General features: G+C 36.9%; 1 protein-coding gene across 6 annotated transcripts in view; it reads left to right on the top strand.

Moving 5' to 3' along the window:
• Positions 1 to 24,601, top strand: part of bmpr1ba (bone morphogenetic protein receptor, type IBa) — a 204,397-nt gene that overhangs the window by 144,975 nt on the left and 34,821 nt on the right. Inside the window, exon 1 of one of the 6 annotated variants that reach the window (XM_062024289.1) lies at positions 790 to 882. The exons of the other annotated variants lie outside the window; for them this stretch is intronic. The gene's annotated coding sequence lies outside the window, so the exon portion shown is untranslated. Of the gene's footprint in view, positions 1 to 789; positions 883 to 24,601 lie in introns of those variants that run through there. 6 annotated transcript variants of the gene reach the window in all.

Below are 24,601 nucleotides of genomic sequence, written 5' to 3'. Positions count from 1 at the left end.
AAGGCTCAAAAAATGTATACTTACTAATTAATAATAACAGTTTTGTTTTAAACATCCATCCATCCATCCATCCATTTTACAATATAATTACAACACTTTATGTACATATTTATATACAGATTTGAACAATAAGTTATTCACTGAAATATAGTTATTAATTGTGGTTCTTACAAAAAATATATCTTATAAAATATAAAATGTCTCTTAAAGCTCTGCCCCTTTAATTAGTGCATACTAAATAATTTAACTTTAGCCTACTACTACAACCATATTATTTACCAGCAACATAAAGTGAAACAGAGGCAGAGGTGTCCTGCCACAGTCAGTAACAAATAAACAGAAAACAGTAGTGGTGGTAGATAGACACAAAGCTTCATCAAACAGCTCCAAAAATCTTGATCTTACACTTCTCTTTTGTAAAGTAAATCTGAACAGCCGATATGGGCATCTACATCAGCTATATGATTTGCCTGAGAAGCTGGACAGGACAAAAAAATAAAAAATGTTGTGGCGGCCTTAATTCTTTCGTGGCGGGCCGCAACAAATAAATGAATGTGTGGGAAACACTGATTAGTATCGTGGTACTTTACTAGTACCGGTATACCGTAGAACCCAAAGCACTCTGAAATACTCAATTGAGCATGTATTTGTAGCTAATTTGAGGATGTCACGATGCCCGATCATATGCTCTGATATGGACCTAATTGTTTTCCAGATGGGAGTGTGTGTTAATCCATGCATGTGTGTGTGTGTGTGTGTGTGTGTGTGTGTGTGTGTGAGTGTGTGTGTGTTCAACGGGGCAAGCTGACAGCATGTTTGTCCAGTGAGATAGTGCAGAGGAGTCGTGGAGCCAGCGATGGTTGATATGTGCCTGAGTTAATGGTAAGATAATCACACGCAGTAGACAGCAAGACACATGCGACTGTAAACACACGCGTGTACACACTGTTTGAATACTCGGGGGCATGTGTTCATTTGTTGCTTTTTCTGCAATCATAAGACATCTCCCCAATAGGCACACACACTGTGTATACACACTGTAGTGTATGTGTTATAGATGGAGGCAAAGGGACTGTTTAAACAGACACGCCACAGACCAGAACACTAGGAAATAAACACATGGCAGCTGTAATGTTAACACCATCAACGTTTGCCTCGCACACAACATCACAAACTGCAGCGTGCCCTGCAAAGTCACATTACCTGCAGACATGCCTGTTTTTAGGTTGGACTGGGAGTGAATTGGGTTGTGAATGAATTAATCTCAACTGTCACCTTTTTATGATTGTATATTTTCTCATAGTGGAATACTTAAAGGGGACATATGATGAATCTCATCTTTTCTGACTTATAAACAGTGTTGGGTTAGTTACTGAAAACCAGTAACTAGTTACAGTTACTAGTTACTTTATTTCAAAAGTAATGCGTTACTGTGAAAAGTAACTATTTAGTTACTTTTTTTTTCTTCTTTTTTTTTTTAAGGCTCCCATTAATGCCCTTTTAGCCTTCATTTCAGTACTGTTATTGCACTGGAGAATAATACAACCTGTTGATCAACTTGACATGCATTTGCATTGATTGATTGATTGATTGAGACTTTTATTAGTAGGTTGCACAGTGAAGTACATATTCCGTACAATTGACCACTAAATGGTAACACCCGAATAAGTTTTTCAACTTGTTTAAGTCGGGGTCCACTTAAATTGAGTCATGATACAGATATATACTATCATATATACTATCATCATAATACAGTCATCACACAAGATAATCACATTGAATTATTTACATTATTTACAATCAGGGGTGTGGAGGGGGGGGGGGGTAGGATATGGACAGCAAGTAGTGGACATAGAGAGAGAGAGAGAGAGAGAGAGAGAGAGAGAGAGAGAGAGAGAGAGAGAGAGAGAGAGAGAGATCATAAGGCATAAAAAAAAGAATCTGCATTTGATTGTTTACATTTGATTATTAGCAATCCGGGGAGGGTGTTAGTTTAGGGTTGTAGCTGCCTGGAGGTGAACTTTTATTGCGGTTTTGACGGAGGATAGAGATGCCCTTTCTTTTATACCTGTTGGGAGCGCATTCCACATTGATGTGGCATAGAAAGAGAATGAGTTAAGACCTTTGTTAGTTCGGAATCTGGGTTTAACACACTGAACTCTGCTAAGCAATGTGGTCTACATACAACACACAAAGACAAAGATATGTTTCAAAGGGCCGATTTATTTCAGGCCAGAACAAATTGACAAAACTATTTTAAATAGCTGAAACATAACATACATAAGTAACAAACAGCATAATAACAACATACCGTATTTCCTTGAATAGCCGCAGGGGCGCTAATTAATTTAAAACCTCTTCTCACTCCTGCGCTTACCAAAAGCATGCGGGATGGGCAAGAATGCGCTAGTTATTTTAAAACATCTTCTCACTCCGGCGCTTACCTTGTCATGAAAAGCACATTTAATGAAAAAAAAACGTTATTATGGTCTTACCTTTACTTATAAATGATGTCCATCTGCAGCTGCTTCTGATCAAAGGCAGTCTTCCTTATCTTTCTTCAGTTTTAAAAGTCTCTGGAGATATTCCTTTAATTATTACCTCCTGCTTCGATTAAAAGTCCAGTTTAGAAAACGGTTTTATTTTAGATATGTAATTTTGTTTGCGATCTGCATAAGTCCAGAAAATTTGAAATCAAACCTTGGAGGCATGGCGGAAATATTTATAAATAATCTTGCCTTGATACCGAAGTACATGTCAAACTACTTCCATAACGTAAATGACCGCCATAACCACAACACCAGGGGGAGCTCCACAAACCACGTTAAACCCAGATTCCGATCTAACAAAAGTCTTAACTCATTCTCCTTCTATGCCACATCAATATGGAATGCACTCCCAACAGGTGTAAAAGAAAGTGCATCTCTATCCTCCTTCAAAACCAAAAAAGAACACCTCCAGGCAACTTCAACCCTAGACTAACACCCTCCCCCCCTCTTCATCCCATCTCCCCGGATTGTAAATAATCAAATGTAAATAATCAAATGTATATACTTGTTCTTATGCTTTCTGAACTCACAAAGTTCACTGCTCGCTGTACATATCCTACCAAGTCAGACCTACTCTGTTTCAATGTCCATTTCTCAGATGATATAATTATTGATGACTGAAGTGCTGATATCAACCAAACCTAAATTCTTCCTTCATTAGTATCGCGGTACTATACTAATACCGGTATACCGTACAACCCTAGTAATGTGATATTGGAAGTTATCTATTCATGTATCCATACTAGAGATGTCCGATAATGGCTTTTTTGCCGATATCCGATATGCCGATATTGTCCAACTCTTAATTACTGATACCGATATCAACCGATACCGATATATACAGTCGTGGAATTAACACATTATTATGCCTAATTTTGTTGTGATGCCCCGCTGGATGCATTAAACAATGTATCAAGGTTTTCCAAAATAAATCAACTCAAGTATATTGTAGCGTCCCGGAAGAGTTAGTGCTGCAAGGGGTTCTGGGTATTTGTTCTGTTGTGTTTATGTTGTGTTACGGTGCGGATGTTCTCCCGAAATGTGTTTGTCATTCTTGTTTGGTGTGGGTTCACAGTGTGACGCATATTTGTAACAATGTTAAAGATGTTTATACGTCCACCCTCAGTGTGACTTGTATGGCTGTTGACCAAGTATGCCTTGCATTCACTTGTGTGTGTGAAAAGCCGTAGATATTATGTGATTGGGCCGGCATGCAAAGGCAGTGCCTTTAAGGCACGCCCCCAATATTGTTGTCTGGGTGGAAATCGGGAGAAATTCGGGAGAATGGTTGCCCCGGGAGATTTTCTGGAGAGGTACTGAAATTCGCGAGTCTCCCGGGAAAATCGTGAGGGTTGGTAAGTATGACTGGGAGACGCAACTGCTCTGTACTTTCCCTACGTCCGTGTACCACTCCATACAGCGGCGTTTTAAAAAGTCATACATTTTACTTTTAGATACCGATAATTTCCGATATTACATTTTAAAGCATTTATCGGCCGATAATATCGGCAGTCCGATATTTTCGGACATCTCTAATCCATACGCTTAAATGCTACACAAAATAGAGATGACTTCAACCCTTGAGTTTTCTTTTTGGGCTTTCCCTATATGTTGTCATTCATAGAAAATAATATAATTAAAAGTCCTATGAAGTGTTTGTGCTACTTCTCCCAGATTTTTTTTTACAACAGAAGATTGGTAGCAATGTTTATTTTGGAAGCGTCAGGGACATGACTCTGTATTATTACTAATAATCTCTCCAGGAAAGAAAATGGAGTCAAGGTGCTCTGAGAACAGTTGAGGTCAGAAATAATCACAACAATTTAGCTTTTTTTTTGTTGCCCTATCTAGTCTAGAAGTAGCAAGAACAAGTGCGCAGGTTTAGAGGCTGCTTTTTGTTTGCTATTATTATGTTGATTGAGGTGTCCCAAGTTTTTCTTAGCCTTCTTAGTGGGATTTCTGTCCTTTCCCTACAGTTAAATGAAATGAAGCATGCGATTGTTGAGTGTTTGCTGGGTGTAAGTGTATTGTCAACTGGTGCTCGCTCTCACATTCAAATCCTAAACTGGGCCTGTTGTATTTGCCGCAACACACCGTTGGTCAGGCAGGGGGTGTGTGTGTGTGTGTGTGTGTGTGTGTGTGTGTGTGTGTGTGTGTGTGTCTGTGTTCTGGCAATGCTTACTTAATGGGGACATCGCTCTGTTTACACAGTCACCTTTAGGGGACCTCTGACGGTATGGGGACAAAAAAAACAGGTCCCCTAAAGGGAAAGTTTTTTAGTCTACACCGCAGTGGAGACTATTCTTCCTGGGGTCCAGGCCAAAAAACATCACACAATCACAAAACAAAAGAGTACAATGCAGTACAACATGATCAAAAAATAAAATGTTGTAATACAAAAATAGCAACAACAAAGAACCCAAAAAAATATATAATAACTTCGAGTTTACATAATAATGTTCATACCAAAGATAGAAAGAGCAATATAAAAATACCGTGTTTTTCGGACTATAAGTCGCAGTTTTTTTCATAGTTTGGCCGGGGGTGCGACTTATACTCAGGAGCGACTTTTGTGTGAAATTATTAACACATTACCATAAAATATCAAATAATATTATTTTGCTCATTCACGTAAGAGACTAGACATATAAGATTTCATGGGATTTAGCGATTAGGAGTGACAGATTGTTTGGTAAACGTATAGCATGTTCTATATGTTATAGTTATTTGAATGACTCTTACCATAATATGTTACGTTAACATACCAGGCACGTTCTCAGTTGGTTATTTATGCCTCATATAACGTACACTTATTCAGCCTGTTGTTCACTATTCTTTATTTATTTTAAATTGCCTTTCAAATGTCTATTCTTGGTGTTGGGTTTTATCAATTAAATTTCCCCCAAAAATGCAACGCAGTGCGACTTATATATGTTTTTTTCCTTCTTTATTATGCATTTTAGGCCGGTGCGACTTATACTCCGGAGCGACTTATACTCCAAAAATACGGTATATATATATATATATATTAGGGATGTCCGATAATGGCTTTTTTGCCGATATCCGATATTCCGATATTGTCCAACTCTTAATTACCGATACCGATATATACAGTCGTGGAATTAAAACATTATTATGCCTAATTTGGACAACCAGGTATGGTGAAGATAAGGTCATTTTTTTAAAATTAATAAAATAAAATAATATAAATAAATTAAAAACATTTTCTTCAATAAAAAAGAAAGTAAAACAATATAAAAACAGTTACATAGAAACTAGTAATTATTGAAAATGAGTAAAATTAACTGTTAAAGGTTAGTACTATTAGAGGACCAGCAGCACGCACAATCATGTGTGCTTACGGACTGTATCCCTTGCAGACTGTATTGATATATATTGATATATAATGTAGCAACCAGAATATTAATAACAAAGAAACAACCCTTTTGTGTGAATGAGTGTAAATGGGGGAGGGAGGTTTTTTGGGTTGGTGCACTAATTGTAAGTGTATCTTGTGTTTAATTAATAATTAAATAATTATTAAATAATTAAAAAAACGATACCGATAATTTACGATATTACATTTTAAAGCATTTATCGGCCGATAATATCGGCAGTCCGATATTATCGGACAACCCTAATATATATATATATATATATATATATATATATATATATATATATATATATATATATATATATATATATATATATATATATATATATATATATATATATATATATATAGATATATATATATTTATTTAATTATTTTTTTTAAATTTATTTATTTTATTTTATTTATTTATTTATTTATTTTATTTTATTTATTTATTTATTTTGCAAAAATAAAACAAAGAACCAATGGCCTAAAATATACACATTAGTGTACCAAAGACAAACAATAAGTGACGAAAAAGTACCATACATCCATTTTCTACTGCTTGTCCCATAATCAATAAAATAGTCAATAGTCAATAAAAACAGTCATGACATTAGGTACAATCTAGAATAATCTCTTTCCGCAATACTTCTCCTCTTAGTCTATTCTTAAAACCCACTATGCTGGTGATTGATACCTGATATTGTGGAAGTCGGTTCCAGTAAGTGATTGCCTTATACCAGTTTCATATGCGCCTTCACTGAACCCTTCTTTAGTGAAAAATAAAATGCTTTGTTTTTTTTCAAATTCAAGATAAAGTTATGTTTTTTTACTGGTGCACAAAATGAACCGTGCATGAACATCACCTTGTTCAAAGAACAACACAAACACAGTGCATGAACTCCCAACAAATTACACACCTGCAAATCAGATGGAAAATTAGAGGGGGAAATTGTTTGGGGGTATCCATAATATGCCGATAGGGAGAAGTCTTTATTTACACGATGAGTTGGGTGTGTCTTGACCTCAGCGAACCCCTGAGGCCGACTCGCCGAACCCCTAGGGTTCGATCGAACCCAGGTTAAGAACCACTGCCCTATACATAACAGTCTTTTTCAAAACATCAGTTTTGGGTTTAAGACGGCTCGAATGATAGTCAGATCCATTCTGAAGATGCCTAAGTGATTTTTTAAGCTTTGGCCCATAAAACATGTTTACCGGTTAGTTTGAGCGTGAGACATTTGCACAGCAGCACCCCTCATCGGGCTGTAGCTGGTACATTTAAGTGGTGAAACTTCCTATAAGAGGACAGCTCTAGTGCTGTATTCTGAGGATCATGTCATATTTCATTTGACGTACAAATTTGTGTGAATTATGCAACATTATTTAAATTTGGTCCCCTTGAACCATATTAACTCTTTTTCCCCAGGGTCCCCAGTAAGAATGATCAGCACATTACTTCATCAAGCCAGAGATTTAAAGACGTGTATGAGCTAACTGGGCAGTGGCCATTTGACCTAAATTTGTTTTTATGCCTCCACAACCTGTAGAAAGGGTGATGATCAAAAACTTGGTCCCCATTCCAAATGATAACCAGTATATGTGTGTGTGTGTGTGTGTGTGCCTGTTGTTCGTCAGCATGATTTTTGCATGCCACCATGGAACAATGTGTCACATGATGCTATCACGGGAATAGAATGTCCATTATAGTAAAAATAGCAGGCGAGTGAGAATGTGGCCGTGAGTATCCTGCACGCTTCATTACTATCTGATGGAGGTTAGGGGAAGGAGGCGGCATCCAGGTATCCAACTCTGGCAGGGAGGACTTATTTATGCACCCATTTCCTTCGACCATAAATATTACTCCAACTCCTTGACATAGGCAAGACAGCATGAAAGACTGACGTTGCATGTCTGGCTAGTGAGCGCTAATAAATTTGCAAGATGATCCATGAATAGTGGTTTTGTTTTTTGCCTGAACTTTGCTGTCCTCTCTGTGGAAGTTTGATCTTATTATTAAAAGGCCTACTGAAATGATTTTTTTTATTTAAACGGGAATAGCAGATCCATTCTATGTGTCATACTTGATCATTTCGCGATATTGCCATATTTTTGCTGAAAGGATTTAGTAGAGAAAATCGACGATAAAGTTCGCAACTTTTGCTCGCTGATAAAAAAAAGCCTTGCCTGTACCGGAAGTAGCGTGACGTCACAGGAGCTAGTATTCCTCACAATTCTCCGTTGTTTACAATGGAGCGAGAGAGATTCGGACCGAGAAAGTGATGATTACCCCATTAATTTGAGCGAGGATGAAAGATTCGTACATGAGGAACGTTACAGTGAATGACTTGAGAGGCAGCGATGGACGTATCTTTTTTCGCTCTGACCGTAACTTAGGTACAAGCTGGCTCATTGGATTCCACACTCTCTCCTTTTTCTATTGTAGATCACAGATTTGTATTTTAAACCACCTCGGATACTATATCCTCTTGAAAATGAGAGTCGAGAACGCGAGACATTCAGTGCCTTTTATCTCCACGACAATACATCGGCGAAATGCTTTAGCTACGAGCTAACGTGATAGCATCGTGCTTTAACTGCATATAGAAACAAAAGAAATAAACCCCTGACTGGAAGTATAGATAGAAAATCAACAATACTATTAAACCGTGGACATGTAAATACACGGTTAATGCTTTCCAGGCTGGCGAAGGTTAACAATGCTGTGCTAATGACGCCATTGAAGCTAACTTAGCAACCGGACTGCACAGAGCTATGCTAAAAACATTAGCTCTCCACCTACGCCAGCCAGCCCTCATTTGCTCATCAACACCCGTGCTCACCTGCGTTCCAGCGATCGGCAGAAGGACGAAGGACTTCACCCGATGCGTTTGGCGGCCCGGAGACGTAGGAAGTCAAGGTGAAGTCGGCGGCTAGCGCGGCTAGCACGGCTAGCGCTCCAACAAAGTCCTCCTGGTTGTGTTGCTGTAGTCCGCTGCTAATACACTGATCCCACCTACAACTGTCTTCTTTGCAGCCTTCATTGTTCATTAAAAAAATTGCAAAAGATGTCCAGAATACTGTGGAATTATGAAATGAAAACAGAGCTTTTTGTATAGGATTCTACGGGGTACCATAACTTCCGTTATACTGACTTCGTCATGCGCATACGTCATCATACCGCGATGTTTCAGCCGGATATTTCCTGGGAATTTTAAAATGTCACTTTATAAGTTAACCCGGCCGTATTGGCATGTGTTGCAATGTTAAGATTTCATCATTGATATATAAACTATCAGACTGCGTGGTCGCTAGTAGTGGCTTTCAGTAGGCCTTTAATGTGAATTGTGATTCAGTGGCATCTAATATGAATGTCATTTTTCAAACACAATCAAATGCAAAAATGTTCAGCAATTTTAACATGTAACATGCCTTTAAAAATAACTTTTAGACAAGAAATATTGTTTAAAACACATTACAATAGTATAGACTAGTGTTGTCCAGATACCAATATTTTGTACCGGTACCGGTACCCAAATTATTTCGATACTTTTCGGTACTTTTCTAACAAAAAAATTGCATTATTGGCTTTATTTTAACAAAAAAATCTTACGGTACATTAAACATATGTTTCTTATTGCAAGTTTGTCCTTAAATAAAATAGTGAACATTCTAGACCAATGTTTTTCAACCTTTTTGGAGCCAAGGCACATTTTTTGCGTTGGAAAAATCCGGAGGCACACCACCAGCAGAAATCATTAAAAAACGAAACTCAGTTGACAATAAAAAGTCGTTGGATACGACTTTAAACCATAACCAAGCATGCATCACTATAGCTCTTGTCTCAAAGTAGGTGTACTGTCACCACCTGTCACATCACGCCCTGACTTGTTTGGAGTTTTTTTTTGCTGTTTTCCTGTGTGTAGTGTTTTAGTTCTTGTCTTGCGCTCCTATTTTGGTGGATTTTTCTCTTGTTTTTGGTATTTTCCTGTAGCAGTTTCATGTCTTCCTTTGAGCGATATTTCCCGCATCTACTTTGTTTTAGCAATCAAGAATATTTCAGTTGTTTTTATCCTTCTTTGTGGGGACAATATTGATTGTCATGTCACGCCGTCTTTGCTCCACAGTAAGTCTTTGCTGTCGTCCAGCATTCTGTTTTTGTTTACTTTGTAGCCAGTTCAGTTTTAGTTTCGTTCTGCATAGCTTTCCCTAAGCTTCAATGCCTTTTCTTAGGGGCACTTACCTTTTGTTTATTTTTGGTTTAAGCATTAGACACCTTTTTACCTGCACGCTGCCTCCCGCTGTTTCCGACATCTACAAAGCAATTAGCTACCGGCTGCCACCTACTGATATGGAAGAGTATTACACGGTTACTCTGCCGAGCTCTAGACAGCACCGACACTTAACAACAACACATCATTTGCAGACTATAATTACTGGTTTGCAAAAAATATTTTTAACCCAAATAGGAGGCACATCAAATCAAATCAACTTTATTTATAAAGCACATTTAAATTTACCACAGGGGTAGCCAAAGTGCTGTACAATGGGCAGGTTAAAAGATAATACGAGAACCAAGCAAACACAACACAACACTAACAGAGCACGATAAAAAATAAATAAATAAAATAAATAGAACATAAAAACAGGTTCACAGCAGGTGTATTATGGGGCGCCATAGCAGGATGGATATCACTCAGTGTTAAAAGCCATGGAATAAAAGTATGCTTTAAGAGAGATTTAAAAACAGGAAGAGAGGAGGCCTGTCTAACACTCATAGGTAGGTCGTTCCAGAGCTTGGGAGCAGCAGCGGCGAAAGCTCTGTCACCTCTAAGCTTACACATACACATCAGACTGTATCTCACTGTATCGCCCTAGACAACTTGTCTTTTATTAGTAAGTAAGCAAACAAAGGCTCCTAATTTAGTCTGCTGACGTATTCAGTAACATATTGTGTCATTTTCCATTCTATTATTTTGTCAAAATGATTAAGGACAAGTGGTAGAAAATGAATTATTAATCTACTTGTTCATTTACTGTTAATATCTGCTTACTTTCTCTTTTAACATGTTCTATTTACACTTCTGTTAAAATGTAATAATCACTTATTCTTCTGTTGTTTGATACTTTACATTAGTTTTGGATGATGCCACAAATTTGGGTATCAATACAATACCAAGTCGGTACAGGATCATACATTGGTCATATTCAAAGTCCTCATGTGTCCAGGGACATATTTCCTGAGTTTATAAACATGATATAACATTTAAAAAAAACGAAAGAAGATTTTTTGCACGTAATTATAGTTACGCTACTCTACTTGGTATCATTACAGTGGATGTCAGGTGTAGATCCACCCATGGCGTTTGTTTACATTTTGACGCCGGTGTGCAGTGAAGCATGTTTAGCTATTCCTCGTCCTGCAGGGATGATACTTGTAAAAAACATACTTTATTTGTCGCCATGGAGACAAGGATTAGTGATTTAGAAGTAGCTAAAACACCGCCAACTGCAGCTGGACTTTAGCATTGCACTTTAGCACTTGCCAACCCTCCCGGTTTTACCGGGAGACTCCCGGAATTCAGCACCTCTCCCAATAACCTCCGGAAGAAATGTTCTCCCGATAAACTCCCGGAATTCAGCCGGAGCTGGAGGCCGTGCCCCCTCCAGCTCCATGCGGACCTGAGTAGGGACAGCGGCGACAGTCTGTTTTCACATTCGCTTTCCCACGATACAAACAGCGTGCCTGGCCAATCACGTTATAACTGTAGAATGATCGAGGGCGAGTCCTTGGTTTCTTATGTGGGTTTATTGTTAGGCAGTTTCATTAACGTCCTCCCAGCGCGGTAACAACACACAACAACAGCAGTCACGTTTTCGTCTACCGTAAAGCAGTTCGTCTGCCGTAAACAGCAATGTTGTGACACTCTTAAACAGGACAATACTGTCATCTACTGGATAGCCTCCGGAACACTGAAATTCAAGTATTTCTTTTATTTATATGTATAATAAAATAAATATATACAGCCAGAATTCACTGAAAGTCAAGTATTTCATATATATATATATATATATATATATATATATATATATATATATATATATATATATATATATATATATATATATAATATATATGACATACTCGAGTTGGTGAATTCTAGCTGTAAATATACTCCTCCCCTCTTAACCACGCCCCCCGCCCACGCCCCACCCCACCGCCCACCCCCCGGAATCGGAGGTCTCAAGGTGCTTTAGCCACTAGCTTTTAGCCATGTCTTAAAGCACCTCTTCCGGTGGGCATTTAAGTGTTATAACTTCACCTTCATCGTTATTTTTTAAGCCAAAGGCGGTATAGTACAAAATATGATTCATTAGTACCGCGGTACTATACCGTACAACCCTAGTATAGACTAAAAACAACTACAGTAGTTTTATGAAATAATGTAATAATTATTGTTCAGGATTTACCTTGGAGAACAGACTTTTGTAGGTGTCTCCAACGGGCTGCTTCTCTGTCGTGTAACGATAGAAATTAGGGAATCGTCATTTCGGGGCCGACAACAAGCTGTGCCAGTACACTAAGGGGAATGCCGACCACCCAAACCGAAACACAGCAAACGCTATATTGGCCTCCATGAATAAGTGTCCGTTGCAGACCAATAGGTTGGGCAACCGTTCGGGCATGTTTTAATGGTTTGTTTGTTTGTTTGTTTGATTCAGTCATCCACATAATAACCAAATAAGAGTGATATTTGCTTATTTTCTGTCTAATAAGACAATTCTTCTCACTAAGCAGATTTTATATTAGAGTCTTTTACTTGTTTTAAGGGTTTTGGTCCTGAATTATCTCAGTAAGATATCACAGCTTGTAGCTGAGATTTTATGACCTATATTGAGTATCGAAACTAGAATATCAACTGTTGCAAAGCTGTGTCATCAACACTCACAAGTATTAAACTAATTTTTTAAAGTAATCATTTCTTATTTCAAGCATGAAAAAAAAAAATCATGATTTTGACACAATTGTGTCTCATAATTAAAACAGATGACAGCCAAATGGACTTTGCTGTTTTATTTTCAATGAAACAATAGAAAACACGTACTCATATAGTAGTACAGTTGGCACAGTACAGTAAACGGACAGTTAATATTTAAACATTTGACATTTCAAACAATTTTGAACAGAAATAGTTCATGCACATTCAGATAAATACCTCAAAATTACAATTTAAAAAATTTTGGCCGGGGGCCGGGCTGCATATATGCGCACTAATTGACTGAAAGAGCACGCACTTGACGCGATGATGTCATGTTATCGATGGAAAAATGCATTTTTAGACCATATGATTTTCCCGAGCGGCTAGGAGACCCCGAGAGTAACAAGCGGTTGCCTTGTTGCCTTTCCATTAAGAACAATAAATTAGTTTTTAGTATAAGTTTGCTGGTTTCAATAAAATGTAATGCCGAGCGCATATCATTATGTCAAGATAATGGCACTAGCATTTACTTCATTTAAGAATGTTTCAACATATTGAGCAAAAAGGTCTCTTTTTTTTTGCTACCAAGAAAAGTGCACTTGTTATTAGTGAGAATATACTTATTTTAAGGTATTTTTGGGTTCATTGAGGTTAGCTAATTTTACTTGTTTTGGAAAGTCTTGACAAGCCACATTTTCTTGTTCTATAGGCAGATCATTTTGCTTAGTTCAAATAAAATACCCCTCATTTTTGTATTTTTCTGTCTTGTTTTTGAACACTGACTTGGTTGCAGGGCAGGAATGTGTGAAAAAAATACTGCTTCAACTGGCCTTGAAAATACTCATAACTCAAGCCGAGAGACCGCTCATATCTCAAAATACTCGTAAGTTGCGGTATACCACTGTACTTGGAAAAAAATGAAGCTTGTGTACTTCATTCTTCCACAGGTTTATCAGTGTGGCCTCTAATTGATGTGACACTCCCACAACCTTCGTCCAATCAACTTCAATGTGTTCCAAACTGTTCATGTTGACTTATTCCCTACAAAACTATCCATTTAGCCTGCCAAATTAGTTTGGCTTGAATCTAAACAGCCGTTCATTGTTGATTGAAGGTCAGGTGGCCTTCATTTTTCAAGCTTTATGTAGTGATGGATGAGCTTGAACTGTGTTCAAGTAGCGCTTACATTGGTAACACTGGGAATCATTACAAAATGCAGGCGTCCTAATCCATTTTATTGCCAAAAAGTGATCACAATTTGGGCGTTAGGAGACTGCGTGACTATTCAATCACGTTGCGTCAGTCTCGGCAAAGGATATAAAGATGAATCTCAGAAATGTCTTACATGTTATTTGAGTGGCCGTGAAAACACTTGGGCAACTCGCCAAAGTAAACTGTGTGTGTGTGTGTCTGTGTGTGTGTGTGTGTGTGTGGGAATGGTTGCGGTACTAGACGCTTCGGACCGGGATTGAGTTTCACATCTGTGGACACAGTTGGTTGATAGCAGTTTTCTTCAGCGCCGTAAATGCTGAAGGCTCCGAGATCTCATGTCTGATTTGTGAGCAGGTAAAAACAATTTAGGACGTTTTGTAGACCAAATATGTTCCTGGTACACACACACACACACACACACCCACACAGTAGAGACAATAAATAACTCAAGGAGCGACGTAAATGGATTTTCTCAGGAAGAAGATCAGAATCAACAGTGTAGAATCAGTAAAACTAATTTACCCCTGCAGTTATGTATTTTTTTCTGTTAGGTTCGTAAATCTAATGAACACAGGAAAAAGAGACTTCAGTAGGGAAACAAGTCCATATGAACTTAGAACAATCAGAATTATTGCATAAATTGAAATTAAATTAACATTTTTTTAAAACACGTAAATATTTTAACTAGTTCAGATCAGAATAACGTAACCAATGTTTCCCCCAGAAAATGTGTTAGTGGTGAAGTAGGCCGGCCTCCGTAAAGTAAAAACAAAACACAAAACAGTCCTAGTTACCTGATATACTAAGTATGTCATTATTTTGTCTTAGTAAGTCAATATTTACTAGGTCAAAATAATGTTTGTTAGTGGTGAAGTAGGCCGGCTTCCGTAAAGTAAAAACAAAACACAAAATAGTCCTAGTTACCTGAGATACTAAGTATGTCATTATTTTGTCTTAGTAAGTCAATATTTATTAAGTAAGTATGTCATTATTTTGACTTGGTAAATATTGACTTACTAAGACTTAGTAAATATTGACTTACTAAGACAAAATAATGACATACTTACTTAATAAATATTGACTTACTAAGACAAAATAATGACATACTTAGTATCTCAGGTAACTAGGACTATTTTATTTTACTATTATTTACTAATTAAAATATTTACGTGTTTTAAAAAATGTTCATTTCATTTCAATTTATGCAATAATTCTGATTGTTCTAAGTTCATATGGACCACTAACAAATTTTCTAAGTCAAATTTGACTAAGTCAAATTAATGACTTACTCTAAATAAACAGTCATTATTTTGACCTAGTAAATATTGCCTTACTAAGACAAAATCAAGTCAAATTTGACTAAGTCAAATTAATGACTTACTCTAAATAAACAGGCATTATTTTGACTTAGTAAATATTGACTTACTAAGACAAAATAATGACTGTTTATTTAGAGTAAGTCATTAATTTGACTTAGTCAAATTTGACTTAGAAAATTTGTTAGTGGTCCATATGAACTTAGAACAATCAGAATTATTGCATGAATTGAAATGAAATGAAAATTTTTTAAAACACGTAAATATTTTAATTAGTTCAGATCAGAATAACGTAACCAGTGTTTCCCCCAGAAAATGTGCTAGTGGTGAAGTAGGCCGGCTTCCGTAAAGTAAAAACAAAACACAAAACAGTCCTAGTTACCTGAGATACTAAGTATGTCATTATTTTGTCTTAGTAAGTCAATATTTACTAAGTCAAAATAATGTTTGTTAGTGGTGAAGTAGGCCGGCTTCCGTAAAGTAAAAACAAAACACAAAACAGTCCTAGTTACCTGATATACTAAGTATGCCATTATTTTGTCTTAGTAAGTCAATATTTACTAAGTCAAAATAATGACATACTAAGTATGTCATTATTTTGTCTTAGTAAGTCAATATTTACTAAGTCAAAATAATGACATACTAAGTATGTCATTATTTTGTCTTAGTAAGTCAATATTTACTAAGTCAAAATAATGACATACTAAGTATGTCATTACTTTGTCTTAGTAAGTCAATATTTACGAAGCCAAAATAATGACATACTTAGTATCTCAGGTAACTAGGACTGTTTTGTGTTTTGTTTTTACTTTACGGAAGCCGGCCTACTTCACCACTAACAAACATTATTTTGACTTAGTAAATACTTGAGATACTTAGTAAATACCTGAGATACTAAGTATGTCATTATTTTGTCTTAGTAAGTCAATATTTACTAAGTCAAAATAATGACATACTTAGTATCTCAGCTAACTAGGACTATTTTGTGTGTTGTTTTTACTTTAAGGAAGCCGGCCTACTTCACCACTAACACATTTTCTAAGTCAAATTTGACTAAGTCAAATTAATGACTTACTGTAAATAAGCGTTTGCAATAAGCGTTTGAAAAAAAGAGTTAAAAGTGGAGCCACACGCTGACATCCTGTAGTTGATTTTTATTATGTAAATGTTATATTTTTATCAACATGTGATAGCAGGGACCCTGCCATTCAAAACTAGGCTGCTACATTACTAATGATTCATGTAACTAAAGTCAAATACAAATAAGGCAACAAGAGAAGTATCTACACTTCTCTTTTGTAAAGTAAATCTGAACAGCCGATATGGGCATCTACATCTACTATATGATTTGCCTGAGAAGCTGGACAGTACAAAAAATAAATAAATAAAAATATATATACTGTATTTTTTATTTATTTTTTTTAATTATTTTTTTTAAGACTTTAGTTTAGGCGGTGGCTCTTTGTTGTAAAGGCGGCCGCCTTAACAACAAAGCGCTGAGGGAAACCCTGGTAACATATTTTCCGGATTATGGAGCGCACCGTTATATAAGCCGCACTCACTAAATGCAGATATATACATTGTGAAATGAGTTATTTACACAGTAATATTCGGTAAACATTTATTTACATACCTTAATTGTTTCCAAGTGGTGCCTGTAACATGGCAGTAAAACGGCGGTTTGAACAAAACAGAGGTCATCGTCATGGACCCACTAACCGTAAAAGCTCGTTCCCCCATTCATTTACGAAGGTATTTGTGAAAATGACAGCCCCTGCAGTAAGGGAATTCGTCCAAAAGATGGCGCCAGAGCACAAACATTAACACACATTTTCAGTTTCTCCGCTTGTGTTTATTGAAAATTATTTGTTAAAAACAAAATATTATGGGGGTTAGCAAAGAAAAATCATTAAATTATCCTTACTGTTTTATAAGCTACAGGAAAAAGTAGCGACTTTTTGTCCGAAATTTACGTTATGTGGACTATACAATTGCAGATCTCTCTTACATGTGTACCTTGATCGGTCATCAGAGCAGGCTTTTTGTACGTGAAAGATGAATGTCGCTAGCCGTTACTTTATAATTAGTGTATGCATACATAAAAACCCTCCTGGTAAAGTTGTAGAACATTCTAGGAGACAGTTTCAATCGTGTGCATTACACCTGAGCACATCTTTGTTGGGTAGAAACATATCTTACACCCTTAATTATACAGTTTTAAACTAAAAAACTTTTCTGTGCGCCTCCACAGTGGCCTTGTGGAATCAATGTTTGCATATTCAAAGTTCTGGGCACTCCATGCGGTCCGGATTTGATAATTTTTTATTAGTTACACTCATTAAACGATTAATCAAAGCAACATAATACCAATCAAAGCTTTTTACTAATCAAATGAATGTATTTAATCGATTGATCATTGTAGCCCTAATCCAGACACACTTCCTTATCAATTAACCAATCACAATGATATATTTTAGCGTCCCGGAAGAGTTAGTGCTGCAAGGGGTTCTGGGTATTTGTTCTGTTGTGTTTATGTTGTGTTACGGTGCGGATGTTCTCCCGAAATGTGTTTGTCATTCTTGTTTGGTGTGTGTTCACAGTGTGGCGCATATTTGTGACAGTGTTAAATTTGTTTATACGGTCACCCTCAGTGTGACCTGTATGGCTGTTGACCAAGTATGCATGGCATTCACTTGTGTGTGTGAAGAGCCGTAGATATTAAGAAGTGCCTTTAAGGTTTATTGACACTCTGTACTTCTCCCTACGTCCGTGTAGACAGCGGCGTTTTAGAAAGTCATTAATTTTACTTTTTGAAACGGATACCGATCATTTTGAAACCGATACCGATAATTTCCGATATTACATTTTAAAGCATTTATCGGCCGATAATATCGGCAGTCCGATATTATCGGACATCTCTGCTTTTTACTAATCAAATTAATGTATTTAATCGATTAATCATTGCAGCCCTAATCCAGACACACTTCCTTATAAATTAACCAATCATAATTTGAAATAAAACCCTAATTTGAACTAGACTATTTGGTTAATTGTAGAGATGTCCGACAATGGCTTTTTTGCCGATACCCGATATTACGATATTGTCCAACTCTTAACTACTTCTCCCTACGTCCGTGTACACAGCGGCGTTTTAGAAAGTCATTAATTTTACTTTTTGAAACTGATACCGATCATTTTGAAACCGATACCGATAATTTCCGATATTACATTTTAAAGCATTTATCGGACATCTCTACTTTTTACTAATCAAATTAATGTATTTAATCGATTAATCATTGCAGCCCTAATCCAGACACACTTCCTTATCAATTAACCAATCGTAATTTGAAATAAAGCCCTAATTTGAACTAGACTATTTGGTTAATTGTATGCAAAACCGTTTGGGAAAAGCCCTTTTCTCTTCCGAGTGCACAAATTAAAACATGTAGATGAATTAATTCAATTAAAAAAAGCTTTGATTAGGATTCTGTAGCTTTAAATAATCGATTAATCATTAATGAGTGTAACAATATAAAAATGGGTCAAATCCAAATCGCATGGCTTACCTAGAATTTTAAATACGCGGACATAATATAAGCACGTTTGCTGCAATAGTGCACACAGTTGTGTGATCTGTGTGGCAGCAAACAGCGTAAAGTTTTATTATTTGTATAAATGTACATGTTAAACATGCAGTTTCAATATTGCCTATGTGCATTTATTCGGGGAAAAAAAATGAAGGTTTTTTTTTTTTTATTAGGGACCGATGTCCCTTTGGGACAGAGGACCCTATTGTACTTCTAGCGTTTTATTATTATACCGCCGCCTCTTTGAGCTGTAATTTGACCCCCTCAACATGCTTCAAAACTCACCAAATTGGACACATACATCAGGACTGGCGAAAATTGCGATCTAATCAAAAAACCAAACCCCAAAACTCAAAATTGCGCTCTAGCGTCCCCTAGGAAGAAAACACAGACAAAACTGCCTGTAACTCCCAGTAGGAATGTAGTAGAGACATGAAACAAAAACCTCTGTGTAGGTTTCACTTAGACCAGGGGTCGGCAACCCGCGGCTCCGGAGCCGCCTTGACCACTCTGATGCGGCTCAGCTACATACATGCCGACCCCCCCGATTTTCCCAGGAGATTTATGGATCTCAGTGTCTCTCATAGATTACTCCCAGGGAAAAAATAATCCTATTTACACTCTAATTACTAAATAAAGGGCGTGCCCTAATTGCACTGCAGTAATTGTCCTCTATAGCATTTACATACAGCGTGCCAGTCCAGCCACATGTTGCATGTTGTTATTACTTGCACACACAGGAGACAGCAAACCATAGTTACTCATCAGCCACACAGCTTACACTGACGGTAGCCGTATCAAACAACTTTAACATTGTTACGTTACAAATATGCGCCACACTGTGAACCCACACCAAAAAAGAATGAAAAACACATTTCTGGAGAACATCCCACCGTAACACAACATAAACACAACACAACCATTACCCAGAATCCCATGCAGCCCTAACTCTTGTACCTAACTCTTATACACCCCCGCTACCACCAAATCCCCCCACACATCAACCCCCCCCTCTCAGTGCGTTGGTTGAGCGGAAGAGTTAGGGCTGCATGGGATTCTGGGTATTGGTACCGTCAGTGTAAGATGTGTGGCTGCTGAGTTAGTACGCCTTGCTGTCACTTACGTGAGCAAGCTGAAATTGCATTCTACGTGTGGTTGAGCAGGTACACTGTTAGGGCAGACTGTAGAGGGCGCCAAATGCAGTGTCATCACGCTCTGATATTCGGGAGTCTCCCGGGAAAATGAGAGGGTTGGCAAGCATGACGCTATCTAGCGCCATTCATTCAAAACTCGCGGGCTGCACTAGCATCAAATTTCCACATTAAAGTGCGTGCCGGTGCGTGTGTCGGAGACCCTTGGTTAACATAGCACAAAGCACTTAAGCTTTGTATGCAGTGTTTTTCATTTTGAATTTTAAATTTTTTTTTGTGGCTCCCATTACTTTCTTTAATTCGTGAAACTTGCCAAAATGGCTCTTTGAGTGGTAAAGGTTGCCGACCCCTGACTTATTATTTATTATTATTATTATTATTTCATACACTGACAACCCCCAGCAAAAATCAACAGGAAGTTTGCAATTCCCCCTTCAAAACAAAAGTTGAGTAAAAACAGTCACCTTTTTTCAAACATTATCTCCTCTGAGCGCGTTTGTCGTGTCGGCTTCAAATTAGCACAGGAGAGAGATTGAACCCTTCTGATTAAAAGTTGATGAAAGAGTTTTAATTACTGCTCCGGTTTGGATTTTATGAGCCCTCAAAGTCGGTCCCGTCCATCGCTGCTTGCAGCTTTAATTTAAACTATTTTCCCTAAAATATGCATTGAGGCTGTAAAATGTGTTTTAGCCAATTACGTGATTAGTTGAACAAAGTAAAATAATCGATAGCTGCCGCCCTAGTTGGATGAGTTTGGTATGGTAGACTTTGTACTCGAACCCTAAACTCAACCTTGTCAAACATCTTAGGGATAAACTACAACCGAGATTGTTTGGCGCCGGGATCACATGATTAAATACTTGTCTATATAAAAAACTACTCATTGATGAGCATTCCAGTTTGGTCAAACATCATATGATCTTAGATGATACAGTATTGGATTATCTTTTTTATTGTGTTTAAATCCTGAATGAATCAACCGTTGGACATGATGTGCTGTGGCCAAAATCCCAACTGGTGCATACGTTGTCTGTGGATTAGATGTTGGTCTTTTAAGACGAATAGGCTTCAGGTGACATGATATACGTTGATATATGAGTCACATCACAGCGATGTGGTTCAGTTCAGTGTGCAGCCTTTAACTCTTTCTTCTTTTTTATCCTCTTTTCATTTCCTCCTATGTTGCTTTGCGGCTCCATTCTGGATTGAGCTGGGAGTTGCGGAATCCTTGTGTAGCTGTACCACATCAAATAACCAGTTTAGAACTGAGAGTGGCTCGTTAGTTCATCTTTCACTTATTGAGATGTGACTGTTTAAGTTACGGTGCCAATGATTTTTTTCTGTTATTGCTATTGTGGCACTTTCCCGTTATATTTTAGAGTTGTGATTTTGTTTTTTGAAAAGATTGATTAGGCGTGTTGGGATCAAGGCTTTATGCTGCCGATTCCAATACCGATCATCCGTGAGTGAGACCGGTCATTACCAATACCGATACCGATCACATGTATTAACTGTACATTTACAGTGTATTTATTTACTTTCTGCTATACTCTGGTACCATATACACTTCATAAACTATACTAAGCACTAGGGATGATGTTTGATAAGAAATTATCGAGTTTGAGCCCATTATCGAATCCTCTTATCGAACTGATTCCTTATCGATTCTCTTATCGAATCCAGATAGGTTGTTGTATTTGGAAAAAAACACAATATTAGGTTTAACAAAAGCTCACTTTTATTTTATAAGAAAAAAATAAAATAAAATAAATATTGACTGTTACCCCCTTAAAAAAATTAAAAAAATAAATATTGACTGTTGTTACCCAAAGTATATTAAGTGGGATTTTTCAGAAAAACAAATATATACAGTAACACAAAAACAACCTGTCTCTGTGATCACTATAGGTGTATAAATAATAATATAGTGTTAAATAAAATTAGTCCCTTGGGCACAAAACTGAAAATAATACAGCTCTCCAAAAAGTGCACTTCTGCTGCTATTGGAACATACTAACTACACACACTATGACACTAAGAACACCACAGTCATCAATCAACAATTCTTCCCCCCTTACATGAGAGCGAAGCCTGGCAATAATTGCATATTGCCTGTTCTGCCCTCACTATACGTGTTGAGGTTATACAGCTTGGCAGACAGCTAACAAACAATCCAAAGCAGATTAATCCATTTAGGTTCTTTATTGTTGTTGATCTTGCTTTGTCTTTTCCTATCTTTACTTTTGCCTTGCACTGGACTTTTATTTTTTTATTTCTAAACTGAAATACACACAATGACAAATGTATAAGCTATGTGATTCAATTAACATACTGAAATGTAATACACAATATGTAAATATTAGCTTCACACAAATATACAGTACTATCATCAAACAAATACTTCTGAGTGTTGAAACTATTTTGATGGTGGAAATATACGACTGGCAGCCATTTTAAGTCCTCAAAACATCCATTGAAACAGTGCACAAAAATCGTTGATCTTAGTATCAAACTTAACCACTTTCCACCTTAATATTGAGTTACATAAACAAGTTAAACAGTTTAATTACAGACTTATCTTTTCCAAGGCTTGTAAGAGCTAACACAACTTGTCTACTTCTCAATTGTCTCAACCCGGAAGTGCCCAAACTAATGACGCGTAGTATTTTCATATCGCCACAAGGTGTCAGTAAGAGTCTACAATCAAATGGGCATAACATTGCAGGTCCCACAGGGCATTTCCTGTACGTGGGAAGGGATTCGTTCCCAGGGATTGGAATAAAGAACCCTTTTTTTTTCTTTACTATAGTGGCCTCGGTAACGGGAACCGGTTCTCAAAAAGGTATTTGAGTCCATGGAATCGGTTCTTTTCTTATTGAACAACCGGGAGAACTGATTTCGAACATCATCCCTAACGGTAACTGAGTTACTGAATATAAAAAATAACGCGTTAGATTACTATTTACCGCCGAAAGTACTTACTTACTTTGTAACGCGTTAGTCCCAACACTGTGTATTAATATACCGTATATTACCAAATAGTAACCCGGCCGTTTATTTCACAAAATCGATTTTGGAGACAGGCGTTTAAAAGAAGCAGGCGGTTATTTGCACAAAGCTTTTATTTATTTTTTCCCCGGCCTGCACCAGGCCATTATTTGGTTACAATGGTTACTGTCCAGTATTTTTTTTTCGTACAAAAAAACTTTAAATGTAAAAACTATACATTTATATACATGTACTGAACATACAAACAAAAAAACAAGAGATCAACATGAGGTAGGTTATCAAAAGACAAGAGATCAACAAGGCCTCAACATGGCAGTAGTGCAACAATTGTCAAATAGAACAGTGGTCCCCAACCACCGGACCGATTGGTACCGGGCCGCGCAAGAAATAAAATTTAAAATTTTTTTTTTTTTAAATGATTAAATCAACATAAAAAACACAATATATACATTATATATAGGGATGTCCGATAATGGCTTTTTGCCGATATCCGATATTCCGATATTGTCCAACTCTTCAATTACCGATACCGATATCAACCGATACCGATATCAACCGATATATGCAGTCGTGGAATTAACACATTGTTATGCCTAATTTGGACAACCAGGTATGGTGAAGATAAGGTACTTTTTAAAAAAAATTGTAAAATAAGATAAATAAATTAAAAACATGTTCTTGAATAAAAAAGAAAGTAAAACAATATAAAAATAGTTACATAGAAACTGGTAATTAAAGAAAATTACTAAAATTAACTGTTAAAGGTTAGTACTATTAGTGGACCAGCAGCACGCACAATCATGTGTGCTTACGGACTGTATCCCTTGCAGACTGTATTGATATATATTGATATATAATGTAGGAAGCAGAATATTAATACCAGAAAGAAACAACCCTTTTGTGTGAATGAGTGTAAATGGGGGAGGGAGGTTTTTTGGGTTGGTGCACTAATTGTAAGTGTATCTTGTGTTTTTTATGTTGATTTAATTAAAAAAAAAAAAAAAAAAAAAACGATACCGATAATAAAAAAAACGATACCGATAATTTCCGATATTACATTTTAACGCATATATCGGCCGATAATACATCTCTAATTATATATCAATATATATCAATACAGTCTGCAGGGATACAGTCCGTAAGCACACATGATTGTATTTCTTTATGAAAAATAAATAAAAAATCCCCCCCCCGGTCCGTAGGACAAATTTTCAAGCGTTGACCGGTCCCCAGCTACAAAAAGGTTGGGGACCACTGAAATAGAATACCAATACTAAAAATAAATAAACTTTTTAAATAAAGCAGCCTACCGGGAAAAATACAATTATGGTACCAAGTACTCAAGTATAAAACCCACCATCAAAACAGAACAATAATACTGTCACTTAAATAAAATAAAGGCTACAGTACTCCAA

Source organism: Entelurus aequoreus, linkage group LG17 (assembly GCF_033978785.1).
Source record: "Entelurus aequoreus isolate RoL-2023_Sb linkage group LG17, RoL_Eaeq_v1.1, whole genome shotgun sequence".
Lineage (NCBI taxonomy): Eukaryota > Metazoa > Chordata > Actinopteri > Syngnathiformes > Syngnathidae > Entelurus > Entelurus aequoreus.
The sequence above is the reverse complement of the archived record's forward strand: the minus strand, read 5'-3'. Positions and strand labels throughout refer to the sequence as shown.